The 20,498-nt window shown below is 36.0% G+C and overlaps 1 protein-coding gene across 1 annotated transcript in view; it reads right to left on the reverse strand.

The window, feature by feature from the left end:
• The window catches only part of GRM3 (glutamate metabotropic receptor 3), a 208,387-nt gene extending 188,084 nt beyond the window's left edge, over window positions 1-20,303 (reverse strand). The window contains exon 1 of the mRNA XM_039878230.1: window positions 19,312-20,303. The gene's annotated coding sequence lies outside the window, so the exon portion shown is untranslated. The remainder of the gene's footprint in view (window positions 1-19,311) is intronic.
• Window positions 20,304-20,498: the final 195 nt, after the last annotated feature.

The raw sequence follows: 20,498 nt of genomic DNA on the forward strand, positions 1-20,498 counted from the left end.
TGAAGGCCTGGCTTCTGTGATAACAATCCCTCTTATTATATGTTCCCATAGCATTATATATATCTTCTATTTTTAGGCATTCATCACAGTTGCAATTTCATATTTCTTTTAGACATTTGATTTATCTCTCTCTCTCAGTAAATAATAAGCTTCACATGGGCAGGAACTTTAATGACTTATCATTAGTCTAAGCCTAAAATCTTATAAACAAATTTCTTTCATGGTTTTTAAGGCCTTTTAATCTGGCCCTAAGACTACTTATTCAGTCTCAGCTCGAAAGAATTATATTATGTAATTCAGTTAAATTTAAGATTTATATTTTCATTTGACCTAAATTCCCCTAAAGCTACCATTCCATTTCTTTCCCCACCATTACTGCAAAACTATACAAATGAGGACTAGTCACTGTTTCTATTTCCTCAAATCCAATTCTCAACTCGGTGTTCTCCAGTTTTCTATCTCCTTACTCCATGGTAACTTCTAATGGCTTTAAGATACTAAATGTATTAATCTCATCAGTTTTTAGGATCAAGGTGCTAAAGCGTTGATCTCATACATTTTCTCAGCTAACTTGCCCTCCCAGCAGCATCAATACCGTTTACCACTGCCTTCTTCTGGGAAAACTTTCTTCTCTTTTTTTCACGATTACCATTTTCTCTTGACTTGCTTCTTACCTCAATAACCACTACTTATGTGTTTTTGATTGCTCCTTTTTTGTGTGTGACTTATAAATAGCAGCACTCTAGAGCTTGGTCTGAGATCCTCTATTTTTCCCTATTTACATTTATACCCCACATGATCTCATTGGTAAAGTGGTCGCTGCTACTAGATAACAAATAGTTTATTTTGAATTTCTAGTGAGCAGTCATTAAGCATTTGCAAAAAGGCACCGTTTAATTTTCATTAGTTGTTTGAAGATATATTTCTTGATACTAGACCAAAATTTGAGGCAGTTTTTAAATTTAATGTGCTGCTTTTAACTCATCAGTGTTAAAAACTACAACAGAAATGAGAAAATGCAGCAAAAAATCTGAATGAATAAGTTCAGTTTAGAGGCAAAATGCTATGTTTTGTGGCTCTCTTGGGTATTGGTGTTAGGTGAGCTGATGATAATGTATAAAGGCAAGGATATATTATAAGTAATTTAATATTAGAATATGTTCAAAAGACAATTACTGAAGAAGGTTGTGTTTTGTATGAAGTTTATATTTTCAAAAATTCATTTTTTTAGGATAAAAGTTACTCGAGATATTTTTTATCAGATAGCATCATGAAAATAGTTTGATAAGCAAGAGGAATGTTTGAGCCAAAGATTGACATACTAAGACTCCTTTAAACACATAGATCTTAGATATGCATGAAATCAAATATTAAAATAATATTTTATCTTTAGCATTTAGTAATTTCTTCTTGATGATATAAAGGTGACCACTTCAGAAAAATATTAAAACTTAATCACTGAACTATGACAATATAACCTGTCCATCAACTCAAGCAGCTCATTGTAATTCAACAAATATTTATCGAAGGCTCATTGTATCCAAGTCTTTATTTTTCCATTCCTTCCTCCATTACTTCATTTATTCATTCAATAATCATTAACTATTTTTAAGGTATTTTCATACACTTCAACAATATAAAAATTACCAGGACATGACTTTTTCTACAAGAAATATATCGAGATTAACAAAAGACCATTCTTATTTCAAGAAGGATAATAATAAAGGTATTGTGAGGTAATTTCTGATTCTAGTAATGAGATTTTTTCAAAGCAAGCAATTTTGGATTTTGAAAAGTATATGAAAGAAGAAAGTTTATCATTCCATTTGTAATAAAATGTGAATAATTTAAGAGTAAATTTAAAGATATTTGCAATTATTATAGAACATATAGTTTATAAAATAAGCAGTTAGTGTTTTTACAGCTAACATATTTTCTTAACTTTGCTACCATTATTGTAAGATTCACAATGAATTTAAGAACAACTTTTTTTGTGAAAAAAATTATTACATAAAATGTACACATAAATTGACTTATATCTCAATTACAAAAACATTAAACTCTGAAAGGAAAGTGCCTATTATGTATTATGAAGAAATTATAATAGTAAATCAATTTACTAGCTGGTGGTGGTTTCCGTCCTTTGTTGACTGGTCGATTGGTTTAATGATTTTTGATGTCATTAAAAAAAAAACATCTTGCTATCAATTTCAGAACAACATTGACAGCAAAAATTCTTTTTATTTTCTAAAGTTTGAAATGATCCCATGTATATTTTCTAGTGCCATTTGATTAAGATTACCTTTTTTTTAAAATGTCAAAGTATACTTTACCTCCATAATTATGTCAAATTCTTTCTAACCTCAGGAAGAGAATATTAGAAAATAGGTGTACATTTCATTGTGTACCTTTGTATTTTTAAAATTCTTGAGCACAGGGTCATTAATAAGTTAAACACTATGCACATAACTTATTTTCTATGAGTTCCAAACAATAGGACCATGAGCTACCTGAGGTCAAGTGTACAGATCTCCAGCACAGACTACAAGGTCAGATGCATACAAAAGGTGCTTGATCAAAGTTTCTTAAAAGAATGTATGGGCGTGCCAAAATATACTATGTTAAGTAAATGGAGGCATTTTTACAGGTATTAAGATATTGAGGGTTTGACCCCCAGAGCATTTCTGCAGCAGTCGCCTTTGTATTTTACATTGCAACATGTTTTTCTTTTTAAAAGCATTAAGCAAATCTTGTTACTAAGAGAAAAGGAAAGGTATTTTGTTTGAGGTGACTCTTAAGCCTCTGGCATTGCTTCAGGGAAGCCCAAGGAAGCTGATCCATTCCTCTATAGGTTTTATTGACTCATTTTTGCCTAAAATATTAGATAAAAGACAATAATGCCCCTATTTTTGTTATACTTAAAAAAAAAATACCCTTAAAATATAGAGTTTTAAAATTGTAAATAAAGATCTTTGAGGCAGGGACTTTTTTTTTTTTTTTTAACCTTTGGTTTGCCTGTCCCTAACAGTACACATTCAATGTATGTGCTTAATTAATGGTTGTTGAATGGATGAATCAAAATGTCATGATTAAGTGAAAGAAGTGTAGAATTATCATCATAAGGTCAATGTTAACTAGCTGTCTGAAATGATATGTACATGCATGAAAATGTCCAATTTGAATAAGTGAGAATTCTAATGTTTTAATTTTTACTATTAAAATGAAAACTCAGCAGTTTTGGTATTTATCGGCAAATGCTCTAATCTACTCTTTGGTAGAACTGCATGAACTAGTCAATATACCAAACATAGATAAAATTTTCACTAAGTGCTTTTATGATCAAAGTAACTAATGAAGCCATGTAAACCATAAGATTTATATACTTCATTAATAAACAACTTTGGGTTTTGTAGTCAGCCTTCTGATGTCAGCAGGGATTTTTCTTAGGGATTATTTGAAAGCAATTGATCAAAATAAAGATTTTTAAATGTTCTACTTTTTTTTTTTCCTTTTGTAGATGGATTATTTTGCTCACCTTTTCCTCTTTGTTTGTTTTGGGAATTAGGGCTTTCCAAAGAGTCTATGTGGTGTTAAGAACTATCTTTAGATATTGAGTTTACATTACAAACAAACAGAATTCCCAGTCTGTCAGAGATCTTCTCCTAGGATACAAGGAAAAGCAAAGTTCAGCTGAACTGCACAATTAATTCGCGATCACTTCTGAATAGAGAGGAAAAGTTACTTTAAGCTGTTCTGTTCTCTTCCTAGGGACTTAAGGTCAGTTTCAAGAAGCAAAATTACTATTCTTTCAAAGTTGTCTCTCTCAATTTGTATTCCTGTAATTATCTCTTCAGGACTTCTTCCTTTTTAACTTGTAAACTCAGCTTAATAAATCAATTCAAGGATTATATGCATGTAAATATACCTACTCTGAGAGCAGGATGGATGGAAAAGGAATAAAGTAGGGCAATTTCCTTTCCTGACAACCAGTTGCACCAATGTATCAATTATTTTTGTTTTACACAAAGGAACCTGAGACTTCCCCCACCCCCAGAGATTAAGGGAAGTGAATTTTTCCTTTAAATTCTCTCTCTCTTTTAATATAAAGATTAAAAGCATTGTCGTTTTGCTTTTCCGAGCAGAGGACAAATTCTGGAGATCAAAAGAACAAATTGTTTTTAAAGAAATAAAGCCTTAGAACTGGTTCTTTTAGGTGTAGCTGACTCAAACTACTGGAATTAGAAGGCTTTAGGTGAAAATAAAAAACATAAACAGTTAAATATATTCTGCTCAATAATATTAACAAATTGAGCCAATATTTGACTACATTCCTGGTTTTTATTTTCAACAAAGAGCTCAGAACGTCACTAGGTTTTGAGTTGTTTTTTATTTTTCAAATCAAGGAATTTAAAATAGTTATTCCTTTTTTTGCATATTAATACATTCTAGTTTTGAGATAATTTCATAGGAGAAGCAGTATAGTTATCTGGTCAAGTTTATAAGCTAAAACTGCTAAAATCCTAGCTATATCCTTATTATGTAAGCTTGTGTTAGCAACTCATTTACACCTCTGTCAACTGGGAATAATAATAGTATCTACCTAATATTGCAGTTGTGAGGATTAAATGAGCAAATGTGCAGTACCTGGCATGTAGTAAGTACTCAATAAAAGTTATTGTTATTCACAGTATCTTCTGATTCTCCTACAAATGATGTAGAAAATATGTGTAGAGAACCACATTTATTTTATTTTGAGAAGTTCTGTGACAGAGAGTACATTAAATGAAACACCTGGAGGTGTTATTCACTGGAGCTGGTGGGAATTAGTATTACCAAATGAGCTTTATAAATTCTCTTCTATGAAAATATCTAAAATGTTTTCATTTGTGAGAGTTCTGGGAGGCAGAAATTGGACTGGAAGCTGACTTTCTTGGAAAGTTTACTCAACTCTCAGTTTTTATGGTTATTTCCCTCTATTTCCTTGTTACTCATATCTCACTGTTTAAGGCGAAGAGGAGAACCGTTTGCAGAAAAGAATAGGTTGAGGAATAAGAAAACATGTCACTAGTATTGTTATTAATGATTCTACTATTTAGACAGGGATTAAAGTATAAATTTATAAATAGGATCCAATGGTTTTATGAGTATTATATGATACTGATTCTGAGTTGCTGAACCTTGCCTTCTTCATTAACAAAGTTTACTCATAAAAACAATATGATTAAAAGGAATCTTAAAGATCAATACCCAATTTTAAAGATGAGGGAAATGGGCTACAAAATGATTTAATCAACTGCTACTACATTTATTCAGTAAATATTTATTGATCTACTATGTGCTACTCACTCTGCTGGGCAATAGAGATACAGCTGTGAATAAGCAGGCATGGTCTCTGTCTTTTTAGCAGTTACAGATGACAGTAGAGATGACAGACAATTATAGTAAAGTGTGATGAAAGGAAGTACTGGGAGCTTGAGGAGTGCATAGCAGCAAGAATAACCTACGATAAGAGGTCAAAACTGGTATAGACTTCTAATTGAGCCCTGAAAATTCTAAATGAGTGGGCCAGTGCTCTGGGAGTTTGCCCAGCCTATAATAAGTCCTGAGGGGAGAGAGAGCGAGGCATACAAGCTGATCAGTTTGACTGGAAGAAGTGTGAGTTGAAAGTGATGAGACATAAAGCTAGAGCCACAGCCAGACTGTGGACAAAAAAGGAGCCACATACTATACCTGACAAGCTAGGAAAGGCCCACCTTGCAGGCCCTACAAGCTCAAATACTGAAAGTAACCACATAGGATGGTCTAAACATAAAAATTCCTAACTCTAAGCAGGTCGTGGTAGGCGGTCACTTCCTAGGCCTATAGCTTCCTGGGCAATCTTTACTTTAAGTGAGCCTATTGTCATTTTGCATCTAAGATCTCACACCTTTGAAATGTCTTCTTCCAGACCCCTTAGGGCACAGCCATCACACCAGAGCAGGAGATCACAGTGCCTCTCATGGTTATCTTGTTCAATGCTAAGCACTGTAAATGTTAACTATTAAATCTCCTGTACCCACCAATGTAAAACAAGTACGTGTCTCTCCATTCTACTTTTTATCCAATCCCAGACATTTCCCCGCTTTGCTTTCTCCTGCCCTCTTAATCTACCATCAGTGGATTTTATGTAACCCTCTTTATGTCTCCTCTTTTGATTTTAATGTATAAAATAAGCTGCAAAATTGCCATTCTTGAGACTATTTTTCTCAATCTGTTGAGATTTTGCTTCCCAACAATTGTTGTTAGTTTGGCTCAAATAAACTCATAAAAATTCTCTACAGGTTTGAACATTTCTTACATCAGTCAGCAGAATCATAGTGGGCTTGGGAAAGCATATTTTGATTATCTCAAGAGCAATGGAAAATCTTTGGAGAGTTTTAAGTAGAGACTAACATACTCAGATTTGTTTTAACATGATTCTGGCTACAGCCTGGTGAATGGATTTAGAAGGGTAAAACAAGAGTCAAGGAGGCCAGAGGGTGGCTCTGACAGAAGCATGATGAGTGTTCATAGTGGCTGAACCAACAGCCTGTGGATAAAGGCTATTGATTTCATTTCCAAGTCTTGTTTTCAAATAGGTAGTACTTGGCTTATTGTGTTTTCTTTTGACCCAGGTTCCTAAAAAAATAGCCTTTTTAAAAATCCCCTTTTCCCTTTATTAAACCAGGGCTTTGATATAGCATGACTTTTTCTATTGTAGAAGATGGAAAATGATTAGCTTAATTGTTTTGGCTGGTGTTTTTCACCCAACAGCTAATTCTTACCTACCAGGCACTATCCATCTTTGTGTTTGTTAGATTCATTTCATGTTTTCTATTCCCATTGCCATTGCCCTACTTAGGCCATCATTACCTCTCACCTGAACTATTGCCATAACAAGCCAGCTCATCTCCCTGACTCCCAAGGCTTTATTTCCTCATATTTCTCTTCACATTGTGCTTTAAGATTCCTGTTTAAATGCTTTCAGATGTTCCCCTCTGCCTACAGGAGAAATGTTAGACGTTGTTCTTCTATCTGCTCTCAGGGAGCAGAACTTTTATCTGCTCCCTGACCCCCATACACCCTACTCTTAAAGCAGTCCACACACTGCTCCCCAAATACATCCCATATACTATTTCTCTGCCTTTGCCTATATCTTGAATAGCTTTCTCCACTTTCTGAAATCTTAATCATTTTTCAAGTTCCAGGACAGAGGCAATGTTTTTATATGATACTTTCTACAGTTACGTCAAGTGGAAGTATTATTCACTCAGAGGTCTCATAGGTGAGCTTTTGAATTTTCCTGTTACTGTAGTATCCTCCTCGGTACTTTGCCCAGTGCCTTGAAAATAGCGGACATTCAATAAAGACTTATTTAATTGAATTGATGTTCTTTCTTATGCCAAATTTAAACATGGCATATGGAGTTATTTTGTTTGAGATCCAAAATCATTTTAGGAAATAATATAATTTATGGATTAAAATTAAGATCATAAAAATAATTCTGATTTTTAAAGTGTAGCGTATGAAAGGGAAAAATTAATGTTAACATTTCAGCATGGAAGATATACATTTTGAGTAAATATAAAATTTAAAATAAGATTCCTTCATTAATTAGATACATGTCAAATATTATCATATGTTCCATTCATTATTATAGACTGCTAAAAAGACGGACAAGATCTTTGTCCTTTTGGAATTAATTCTAGGTCAAGAGACAGATGGCTGTTCTAGCCACATCTTAAATTATTTCATAGGCATTGATTTCTATAAATCTTTATATAGGCAGCCCCATTAAAAAAAAAAAAGAAACATTTTTCTGGGTTATAAGATAAGTTGTAATATTTTTAACTTAGATTGTATTACCACAGTCATACATTATATAAAGCATCTATTGGTATAGTGATGCTTTGCTAAATTCGCAGCTAAGTCTGAAACCACAGACATCTAGGCAAAAGAATGCATATATTCATTATGTCAAAGTATGTTCACAAGGGAGAGAGTATCAAGAAATGCTTATATGCACCAAAACACATAGCATCACAAAAATGGGTTAGGTCTGATGCCAGGCTGGGGACAACAGAGGATAGGGGAAGGGGCCAGATGCTTAGGTGCTTTGGCCATGGAGCAGTAGAGAAATGTTGCTGTACTGGTACTGGTCCAATGCTTGGGGTTGTTCCTGCAACAAGGTGTTAGTGTATTTTGTGGACCAAAGGCCATGAGAGAGAGTCCCAGCACAAGAAAAAAAGACTGGAGGGAAAACGGGAATTCCAGAAGCGAGAGTCTGTGTGGAGTGAACAGCTGAAAGAGCAGATACTGAGGAGGTGTAGTAAGAGAAAGGAAATTTCATGTCAAGAAAACTGAGGTGAGAGACTCCAGCAATGGAGAAAAAAGTCTCAACACACACACATACTCCATCAAAAAGAGATTCAGCCTTAAAAGTCTGGGAGCCCAGAGAGTGTGAAGCTTGTGAGGTAAGAACTTGTTTCTCTTAACTCTCCTGCCTAAGCCCACCCTCCATCTTTAACTTTGAAAGAGTCAGAACTTGATTTAATAAGAGGGAACTCAGGAGCACCGCCATTTTTTTTTCTTCAACTTCTGACCTGAAATAGGCTCCTGCTGGATAAAGAGAGATGATTCAACTTTAAAGTTCAAAGTTTTAATTATTACCTTGATCTAGGCATACTGAGTTTTGAATGGAGGCTGTTAGCAATTAAGGTTTATTGTTTTATTATATCAGAATATAATATATTTTACTGACTACATTTTAAAAGTACAATGAGAAATGAAAATAAATTTGTCTTCTGATTTTATTCCACAAATTATTGTTCTACCTACCTATTTAAGCTTACATATCTTGAGAATGACATGCGTATTTTTGATAAAAATTTCTATGTAGGACAAATAAAAACATCATTAGTATGGACTTAGACGAGGTGAGATTTGAAATTGGCCTTAAAATATAGATTTGCAGAAAGGAGGAGGAATGCGCATTCTAAAGGAACTTGTGATTATAAAGATGCTCAAAGGTCTATTTTGTGTGCAAATAGAAAATCTGGTTAAAGGAGAGGCTCATAATGAGGAAGAAAGGTTAGAAAGATACATTGGAAGCCTGTTTGAAAAAGATCTTGATGGCCAAGCTAGCAAGTTCAAAATTCTTTTTATGTAATGACCTTATACTTAATGCCTTTTAAAGCAGGGATTGGAATGGAATAGTCAATTATTCATCAAGATTCATCTGGTAGCAATGTTGCTTTTCCTAATTGCCCCCCCCTTTTTTTAATATCACATTATTATTTTTTAACCATAGTACCTTAGTTATCTTATTTATTGTCTGACTCTCACTACTTAGTGTAACCTGAATGAGAGCAAAAATCCTAAATTTTTGTTTTTGTTCACTGCTATAATATCTCTAGAACTGGACACACAGTAGGCACTCACCAAATATTGGGTAAACAAATAAATATTAAAAAAAGAAAGACTGGAGGAGATAAACTGTTACAGATGGTTGAGAGTAAGTGATAATAACAAGGGCTAAGGTTTTAGCAGCGGTAGGAGAGAAAAAGCACACTGCGTGAGAGGAAGGAGGAATCAACAGAGGGTCAAACAGAAGGGAAATGTCTTGAGCAATTCCAAGATTTTGAACTATTTTCTGGGGAGATGATGGTGCCCCTCCTAGGTTCTGGAAATAAGAAGTAAGAATCTGGTTTGGAAGTGTTTATGGGATTTTAGCTTTAGCTGGGTAGTTGTTGTGTCAATGGGAGAGTTCAATGGAAGTGCCTTTGTCAGGTATAAGCACTGTGACCATCGTAGAGGATAAGGAAGCAAGGCTCTGCTAGGAACATAATTGTAGCTTTTAAAAATTTAACATTTTGGGGCCTGAGACAGCCTGAGTTTTAAAAATTAAACTTTTTTGGGGGGTAGGGGGTTGTTTTTTTTAATGTTTGGGAGTGTATGTGTGTGAGGGAGAACATGGTCAATTTTCTATTGCTCTTCTTTACATGAAGTCATTAATTAACTACGGAATGCAACTAAACACAAAGAGGTTGCATAGACCCCCTAGGAAGTAAAGCTGGTGGCCCAACCTAAGTCTCCCCTACTCCCTCCCCACACCCGCTGCTGCCTGTCCCTCATTTCTTAATTAGCATTTTCCCCAAGTGGTTCTGGATGCTGCTTAGGAAACTATCTTTGGCAGCATTTGTGGGGATTGCCAGCTTCAACTAAGCAACCATTCACTCGAACGCAGTAGAAGCTGAGTGGAGAATGTATAAGAAGTTGCCAAGCGAAGTTCTTTTTTTTTTTTTTCCTTGATTTTTTTCTCCTGTTCTGCAAATCTGGAGGGCAAAGGGGAAAACTGACAAAACAATGTTTTCCTACATCCCCCTGGCTCACAAGGATATAGTTATAAAGACAACTTGAGTTTTAAGTGTATGGTTATCTAAATCTAGAAGCGCTTCTGTTTTTAGAAATAGAAATAATGTTATCATTGATGATACTCTTCAAACGTCAGTAACTTTCTTTTCTAACATCTCAATGTTGCAATTATGAAATATAAAATAAAAGATAAAAAATGAGAAACTTTTCTAATAAGAATATCAAAAATATATATCTTTTTGTATCTTAGTGGAATTTACTATAGGTAATAGAAGAAAAATTCCTTTGTCATAAAACAATTTAACATTTCTAGAAAATAAATCTATTCACACAATACATGGAGACTGGGCTTTATTAGTTGAGCTTAATTAATTAATTAATACTCAGGCTTGCAGAATTTATTTTAGACATCTGATTAATCTAATTAGAGTAAACTTGATGTGGGGAATAATTTTGTACAGTAACTCACTAGGCGTTCGCTGTATGACTATTATTCTATGTCTAATTGTTGTGTACTCAATGGTTGTATATTCCCCCAATTCATATGTTGAAGCCCTACCTCCAATGTAATAGTAGTTTGAGGTAGAATCTTTGGTCGGGATGTAATTAAGTTTAGATGAAGTCATGAGGGTAGGGGCCCCCATAATGGGATTAATATCTTTGTAAGAAGAGAAAGAAAGACCAGAGCACTCTCTCTTTTTTTACCCTGTACAGATACAGCAAGAAGGTGGTCCTTCAGGAAGCAGGCTCTCTCCAGAAACTGAATCTGCCTGCACCTTGATCTTGCACTTCCCAGCCTCCAGAAATGCTAGAAATAAATGTTTTTTTTTTTAAAAAATCTCCTAGTCTATGGTATTTTGTTATAGCAGCCCCAGTAGACTAAGACAGTAGTGTTTCTCCAATGCGAGTGTGCATAAGAATAATCTGGGAGCTTATTTAATACATGTATTCCTGAATCCCAACCTAAAGAAAATTAGTCTGGATACATCTGTTTCAGTAAACTTCAAAGTGATTCTGATTCAGCTTCTTCTGGGCAATGATTTGATAAACAGTATTTACAGCAGAGGTAAGCAGATGATTATTATTGGTGCAATTGGGGGAAGGTGGGAAGGAAATGTTGCTGCTCTGAGTTTGTCCTTTAATTTTCTCATTCTTCTCTACTTCATATGTTCCAACCTTTTCCATCTGAGGAGCATACCTAAAATTACTGGAATCCCTACCTACATCACATAGCAACAAGTACAAATTTAGAATTTTACAAGGAAAAAATGTGGAAAGGGTGAGCACACTATAAGGTTTCAACCTTTTTTCTTCAGGGCTTCATTTATTCAATAACTACGGGAAAGATCTCTTTTCCTCTCAAGTTACTGCATCATGTATGTTCAAGGAATCATAGTTGAGGAAGGGCTTTGCACAGACAAAATTATGAAGTAGACAAAAGTTATAATTGTTCATTATGTTCACTTCCCACCAAACTGAATGAAATTAGCTTTTCTGGAAAAAAAAAAAAAAAGAACTTATAAATCAATGCGTTGAAGGGTTAGTGCACTACATGGACCTAGAAATATATGATCTTTCATACTTCCTGGATGAAATAGTTTAAAATTCAGAAACTTTAAGGAACCAAAGAAGGTACTGGAAGAGATGTTTTGTGGGGGAAGTGGGGCTCTTAGCCATCTTCAAAACATTGTTCCCAAGGGACAGGCCTTGAGCAAAGTCTGTAAGGGAGATGGGTTAGGAATCTAAGTCACATGTCTTCGTTCCTTATTAATTCTGAAGTGTGGTCAACAAAATATCTGGACTCGACAGAAATCACTAGGATTAATTCATCTGCAAGTAGAGGGTCTTTTTATTTTTATTTTTTTAAGGAAAAATAAAATTCTTTAAAATAGAAACTGTTAATTATATTCCCCAGATCTCATTTTCTTCTAGAGGCAGATACAGATTCCAACTGTTCTGACCTTGTAGTACTAGTTCTCAAATTGGCATGTATTTTGACAAATTTTATAAAAGCAGTTTCCATTATGTTGTATTCATCAACACATGGTGAATTGAAACTGTTAAGAAAAATACAAAATATTACTAGTAATCTATCTGCTATATATTATTAACAATCAAAAGAAACAGTCTTCACCAGATGGAGGGACAGATCTGTGATATCCGTTCATTTTTTTTTTTCTGTCCATAATATACTCTAGCACGAATCACAAATCAGAGAAAGACGTTTAAGTAAAGCCTCATATTTCAGTTCTTTGGTTGTATGAAATGAAATATAAATTCATGCAACCAAGGCTTCCTGCCTGTGGGAAAGCACCCAGGTCAGAGAATCATGAAATGTGGGTTTTCCCAGAGCAGCTCTACTGAGTCTGTGGAATCATCAGCTGGTCACATTGCTTCTCTTGTTCTGGTGTGTTAAAATGTGAAACCCTCGAGCTGGTTTTTTTTCAAGCTGCTGTGTATATTATGAATAAATGCCCAAATGTGTAAAACACCAAGTTTTTTACATAAAAATGAATGACTACTTCAGTTAGGTAAAGAACTTTCAAAATTATACTAGTCTACAAAAACACTTTACCAGCTTGTTTTCCTGGTGGGAAGTAGTTAGGTTGTAAGAGGAGAGAAGCATCAGCATTTTAGCCTTAACAAGTAGAAATGCTATTCACCTCCATGTTTTTGTGAGACTATTTTCTTGTTACTGTATTTAGTTTTGCAGATTGTGATGTTTATCAAAATCAGACTCCAGAAAATATATAGTTCTCTCCCATTTTCACACCTGGTGTTTATTTCTCAGCTTGTTAATAAATCCATATCTTCATAGACTCTTTGATTCTTAATTTTCCTCCTTAGTTAATTATAAATATCTTTATCCCTCAGATGAGACTGTGATTGGCTGGGGAAGGAAAAAGAGATGGGAGAAAGGTTGAGCCTGTAGACTTCTATTCTGGGTTCCATTTTATTAGGTATTGGTCTCCTTTACCAAAGTATGTTCCTCTACTTGAAGCTCAGAAAATATCTGTTGAATAAAATGAAGCCCAGCATAAAACAAAAATTGGGGAGGTAATATAATTTCATTGTAAACAGAAAAAGATCTGGGATAAGAAAGTAGATTTTGAATTCCAGTTCTTGCCTTGTTAATGACTTGAACTGGAGAAAATTACTTAATCTCTCTGGGCCTCCATTTTTCTTTAAAATCAGGATCAGAATACCTACCTCATAGGGTTCTTGTGAGTATTAAATCAGATAATCTGTGCGACATTTTAGCAGAGTTCTCAGCACATGGCAATCGGTCAATAATGTCATCTAATATTATGACTTATCATTAGCTTTGTCACCTCACAGAATCTACTACAACGTCTCCATAGAGTATCAGAATATCAGCATTTGACATTTTAAAATCTAAATACATCTGTTAAATTAAGGAACAGATTTTTTTTGTTTGCTGGATAATTCTGGAAACCTCTTCTCTAGAATTTCAAGTTTGATATTTGGAATACCTTTAACTTTCACATATGTAAAATTTTGTACATGATTTATCTATCTATCTATCTATCTATCTATCTATCTATCTATCTATCTATCTATCTATCTATTTATTTATTTATATTATGGTTGACATTGATTAACGAAATCCAGTAAGTTTCAGGTATACACACACACACACACACACACATATATATATATATATGTATATATACATACATATAGCATTGTGTGTTCATTGCCCGTAGTTAGACTTCCTTCTGTCACCACACATTTGACCCCTTTACTACATTTACCTCCCCCTTCCCTGCTCCCCTTCATACTCTGGTAACCTCTAGTCTATTGTCCATGTCCATAAATCTCTGTTTGTTTGTCCTACTCGTTTGTTGCTTTTTGTATATGTTTTAACATTTTTTTGTGTCCCCACTGCATGTCCTAAATTTTGTTCTGGTTATAGTAGGTGCTTAATAAATATTTATTGACTGATTGCTTCCCTATTAGCTATCTTTTCTTTCTGAAGGTAATCTTTAACCTCTTTTTTAAGGGGAGTCCCCTCAAATTGTTAAATTCTTAATATGCTGCGCATATAGTTGTAATGCTTTTCAAACTATGTGTCTAGTAGCATGGTTTTGAAAATTTCTGTTTGGTATACACCTATATTTTCCAAATAAATTTACTCAAATATCATGTGGTTGTGGGTTTGTATAGTGCTTCATAGGCAATGATAATGAAGTAAATTCCAACAAGGAATTAAAAATAAGAGCTACTTTGGGCTTTCTATGGAGATACCCTCTCTATATATGGTTTTATTTTCAAACATGATATTTTAGTCTACATTTGTATAGGTTATATGTGTTTTCCAAGTTTATTTTTTCTGTCTTGTTCTTAAAGTACAGTGCACAATTTTCAGTTCCATAAAAAGATTGCTCATTTCATGAGGAAATGTTATAGTCTGTGTAGACACAGACTTCTTCGAATGTCTCAGTCCCAGGGAGAAGTCACAAGTATATTAATGACCTACTTTTCCGACACCAAGAAAATTGATTTCTCCTTTGTTTCTAAGGGAAATAATTTTGAAGATACTCACCACTATGTGATGAATGTCACTATAAAAACACTTTGGGCCTTCAAGAGAGAGAATACTAGTTTTAAAAGTTATTTATTCTATGCACTATAATTTTATCCCTTGAAGATATATTCAGTTTGGAATGCCACTTCTTTTTACTGCTTCCTTAATTTAATCCACACAAATGTTTCTATGTACAATCTAATGCTCACTAAGCAGTAAAGAAGACAACATTAAATTGTATTTTTAGCTGCTGATTAATCTTATGTTGAGTCCTATATTTTCTAGACTTGCCAAGTGTAACCTAGGAACTTATTTCCTGATTTATGTCATTTGCTCCTCTACTGACTAGTAGAACTTGTATTTCAGTGGCTGGGACTTGTAGAAACAATTGAGTGGGATGGTGAGTCTACCAAGATATTTGCTTAAGCCTACACTTGGATGTCTTAGAACCAGATTTTAAATGAACAAAGTGAAAACCTGTTTCTCTCTTGTGGTTATAATAGGCTTTTCTATTTTTAAAGCAACTTTCACTTATGGTACCGTCATACATATATAAGTATATACCATACTGATATATGCATGATATGAGCTTACTTTTCATGATATGGCATAGCGATGAACTCAAACTTAATTCTACTGGCTTTTCAGATTGTTTCAGTATGGAGGGGCTATTGTTTTCTAACAGAATTACTATATTGAATTAACATATACCTCTAAACTATATACACTATTATATTCTTAGCACATTCTATTAATTATGGAAATTACTTTCATTTCAATAATGCAATTTACATGAAAACAGCTTCTGGGGCTCAGTGGAGCATCAGACCAGCAAGTCACAGAATTCCTTTGTAGTGTGGGTGTGACAGGATTCTGTTGACATCAAATTTGCAATGAAAATGTCTCATAAGTGTGCATCCACATAGAATGTTACTTAGAAGGGATCATCTCAATATTCACATAGGTCATTAATGTCAAAGATGGAAAATTTCCTCACACCTACATTAGTAAAATAGGTTATTATGAATATATAATCATATACATTATATAGATAGCCTGAAAGATATGTCTTAAATATTTAGAAAAGATGTCTAGATATTGTAACTGTATAAAGCTTTTGTATTTTACAAGTTTTATATAAATGTTAGATTAAGACTCTGAATGAGGCAAGTGAATGGACTGGTCCAGAGGGGTTATAATAGGGAGTAAGTAACAAGACAAAATAGAACCAGGGGAAAATTAGGCTGAATATTACAACAAAGTTCTTAATAGGGAGAACTATTAGACTGTGAAATAGACTCTCAGAGGCGTTGGAAGAAGTCATTACTTGAGCCATTTAAAATGAGACTGGACTGAAGTACTCCAAAATACATTACGCTATGGGGACCAAGCCTATATTAGAAGTAAAGGGAGGGGGATGACCTAATAGCTTCTACTGTCTCTGTGATTACTATGATTGTACTCATTTTATGTGTTCAGTCTTGGTGGATAATCTTCTATCATTTTATGCTACTTCTAGGGAGTGATTTCAACAAATTCATCTAATGCAGAATTGGATGCATTTAGCAGCATCTCAGAAGAGACAAAAATGCACAACAAACTCAGTGTAAAATAGCAAAGTGAGACAACTATGAGTAAACATTATTCCTTTTTAGGAGTAACCCCTAAGGAAAACAATTCTCGCCCTGGCACTCTGGCCACATTCCAACATACATAAATGCATTCCATCTGCTTGGCTTTCAATGGAGATTAGGTATTAATTTTCATTTCTTTTGTTTAATGGTATCTTGGGATGATGTCGAGTGCAAGACAATAAAATGAAACATTTCATCTCCAAGATAGGAGGCAGCTAGAACCCTGGAAAAATATCTTGCAAAATTTTGTTACTGATATCAATTAGAGGAATGGACAAGAAAAAGAAAGTGGTTTAATTAAAAAAAAAAAAAGTTTGACATGAAAAAAGGAAAAGGGAAAGGAATCCAGGGAAGTTGTAAAAATGTTATTGCTGAGAATCTTTCAAAATAAGACCATCCTCAATCTTGTGTGGTTCTGGTTGTTCACCTGTCATGAAGTATAGAAGTGAGGCAAGTAACCTTTCGACATTTATCCTAGTTCTTTCATTCAATAAAAATATTAAATTTAATTCAAAGTCGATTTTATCCTACTTTGCATTTGTTCAGCCTACCAATTTTAATTACGGTGACATAAATTTAGAGATGGGTTCATTTTGATGTTTAGTAATTGTGAAGTAAATCATCTGATTTACATTCATTTCTTTTCATGTGTACACCACAACTTTTTAAAAAGAATATCATACACGAATGAAAAGAAAATAGAATATATTTTCATTATTTATAATATTTTCTGTTGGTGTAGTTTTTCATACATTTTCTCAACTTACTGATCATGTATTCCTGAAATGTGAAAAATACTATTCAATTTAAATAGAAAGGCTTCTTTACCCTGCAGTCTCCTAAATTTAACCTAGTCCTTGTGTTGGCATAATTTTCTGTTATATAGGTTTCACAATTCATTGGCAAGGATCTACCTCATACAAGAGATTTTACACCTAGATTTTTTGGTGGGGGAAGGGAGGAGTGGGGGACTTGTCAATATTAAAAGGTATTCATTCTTACCATTTATCTTTCCTTTTATCTCAATGACTGTAGATACTTTGGAATTTTCATTCACTTATTTGTGAAAAATAAGTTTTAATACTTCCCCTCAGTTTTCATCTGAGCACCTGTGCTGTTCTAAATATAAATCAAGACAGCCTTAGGGCATATCTATTCAAAATATCCTACACTCCTGCTGGATGATCAGAACCTGAAAGCATGGACAGCTAAAAACTATAGTTGTGAGAAACCTTTGTAAATACAAGACACTGCCATTATGAAAGAGAAAATATCACTTTATTAAGGTCTGGTGTACAGTAGCTTCCAAAATCTATTCAAAATCTATTGGGCATTTTTAAGGGGGTGGGGGAAGAAGAGCATAGGACTATAGAATCATTAACTAATAGAGTGTCCTAAGCATCTCTAGTACAAACTATGTAATCCACAGAAGTTTAGTGTAATGGCAATCTAAAAATTTTTTTGGCATGCCTATATTAAACATATTTACACAAACAATTAGAATTCAGGTAGCAGCTTTAAGCTATGTGATCAGATAAACCAACTTATATTTTGGTAAATAAATAACATTTCTCTACAAATAAATGCTATTTTTCTTCAAAGCAACACAATATAGCTCTATCGAACAGTTCTAAGACCGGGTAGCACAAATAAATTGAAGCAGAAAAACTCAAACTAACGAGCTATTGCTGAGGTCTTTAACTTACACTAACTTCCATTCATATTAACCTCAACTTTGAATACACAGATATATAATCATCTCTCTCTATATGTCAAACATACTACTATTCAAATATTTTATTAGCAATTAGCTGAGCATTTGACCACAGATCACTAGAAGTGTAAAGTTTAGTTATTTGCTATCAAAATATACAATATTTTAAAATACTTAAAAGGCACGGACATGTTCTCTTAAGATATCTACCTAAAAGTGTTATACCTTGAGGAATCTACCATGTTAGTTAACCAAGGGAAATAACTAGAAAGAAATCTAAAATAAATTTGTAAGAAACAAGCTCATTGGATATATTACCTAGTGTATTTCTGGATTGCAAATCTCCCGCCCTCTCTGAGTTATCTGTCAGATAAGGAAACAGAACAGGATAGATGAAGAGATATGCTTCCAGTCTGGCTTTTTGATCCTTTCTTCAACCCAAAGGGAGAAAAGGGCATCGAGTTAGAGATCCCTTCCAAGTGTATTTGCAGCAGAGCGAACCTCTGGCAGCCTCTGGCTACAGAGCTTATCCTGGCTGCAACGCGGACCAGGTCCCGCCGACCGCTGCCCACCTCGTCTGGCAACCTCCACACCCACATGAAACAGCCAATGTGGCAGCCAGTCATCGCACGGTTTCCTGTGCACAAAGCCTAAGGAGCCCCGGAATAGAAACGTATCCTGTGCCCAGGGCAGGGCTGGAGGTGGTTGGCTGATGAGACTGGTCTCTCTAGGGGTCTGCGAGCGCTGGTTGTCCCTCCACCTCTCTCACCCTGGCTGCAGTTCTGTGCCCTGAAATCTGCCACCCTCCCAGAGACATGGAAGTGTGCGCACACACACAAACTCTCACTCACACCCATAACGCCTCTGCCTCCCACCCTCCCCACCCCTGGCAGCAGAACTGTAGGGACTGGTCGATGCTCTGCCTCAACTTTCCCGGCTGCGCCTTACCCACGCGGCGCCCGAGCCTCAGCACCTCCGCTGGGCGCCCTCCAGAGGGACACATCCTCCTCTGGGCCCCTTACCTCGCACCGACAACTCCTGGCAGGGACTGGAGCTGACCGTGGTGGCAGCAGCGGCGGCTGAGCCTGCACCCGTGCTCTGGCTCATGGTTGGTCCTCCTCATCCGACACAAAAGAGATAGCTTGCTGGCTTTGTCCTTTCCAAATCCAAGGGAGAACTTATTTTGCCCCTGAAATGGCCAACTTGTGCGCGCCGCTTCCTGTCACAGTGCCCCCTGCCCCTGCCCCCGCCCCCTCCTGGCTGCTCGCTGGACCACTGCCCGGTGGCAGAGCATCCAAGCCTCCGAGTCAGTGGGGAGTGGGGAAAAGGAAAAGGGAGGGTGGAAGGAGAAGAGAAGAAGGAGGTTGGGAAAAAAGGGGGGGACCCAGTGGTCTTTCACGGAGGGGAGGGGAGCAGTTCCCAGCTGAATCCTTCTCCTCTTTACAGGCAAACCCACTTCCCAGGCACGCAAGCAACTTTCCTTCACCTTGCCCAGGCTGAGACCATAGCATCTAATTGGGACTCTCAGCAGAGGCATGGACCTTCTGGCATTCTCTCTTTCTCATTCTCTTTTTCTTCTTTCCTCCCTCTCTCGTTCTCCTTTTCTCTTTCCCCCTCTTCCTTCCTCCCTCCTTTCATAGGGGTGTATCTGCAGAGTCTTCAGTGAGCCAGGGTACCTAGACAAGAGGCAAGTGAGAGCCGTTTTGCCGGCTGCTTCGTCTCACTCTGAAATCCTTAGACATTGCATACAAAGGTTGGGAATTTCGGAGAGGTGGGGCGAAGGGGCTGGGGCGGCAGGGAGATCAGTGGCTCTAACTTTGAAGCTCTGCTAGAGCTTTTGGCCTGCGGGAGAGCAGGGACTAACAGTCAGCCCTGGAAGAATTGTCCCGTGGTCCGGTGCACCCGGCTAACCGCATGCTAGAGGAGAAAGGGAGAGCGAGAACAGAGAGGGAGTGAGCGAGCCTGGGAGGCTTGTGTGCAGCTCTGCCCCACACGCAGCTCAACTGCACATTGCAAGCCCCTAGAGAGGGCTTGTGCAGAACAATCTCTGGGTCAGGAGGGAGGGAGACGCTCCCGTTTCCTAGCAACCTTCATCAATCTTCTCGGGATAGCTCCCTCTGAAGGAATTCGATTGGACAGCCCCAGGAGGGAAACCACGCCCCTTCAAGAATGCTGGGCTGCTGCTTTTTCGCATTCTCTCAAATTTCTT

The sequence above is a fragment of the Pteropus medius genome, unplaced genomic scaffold (assembly GCF_902729225.1).
Source record: "Pteropus medius unplaced genomic scaffold, Ma_sr-lr_union100, whole genome shotgun sequence".
In the NCBI taxonomy this organism is placed as follows: domain Eukaryota; kingdom Metazoa; phylum Chordata; class Mammalia; order Chiroptera; family Pteropodidae; genus Pteropus; species Pteropus medius.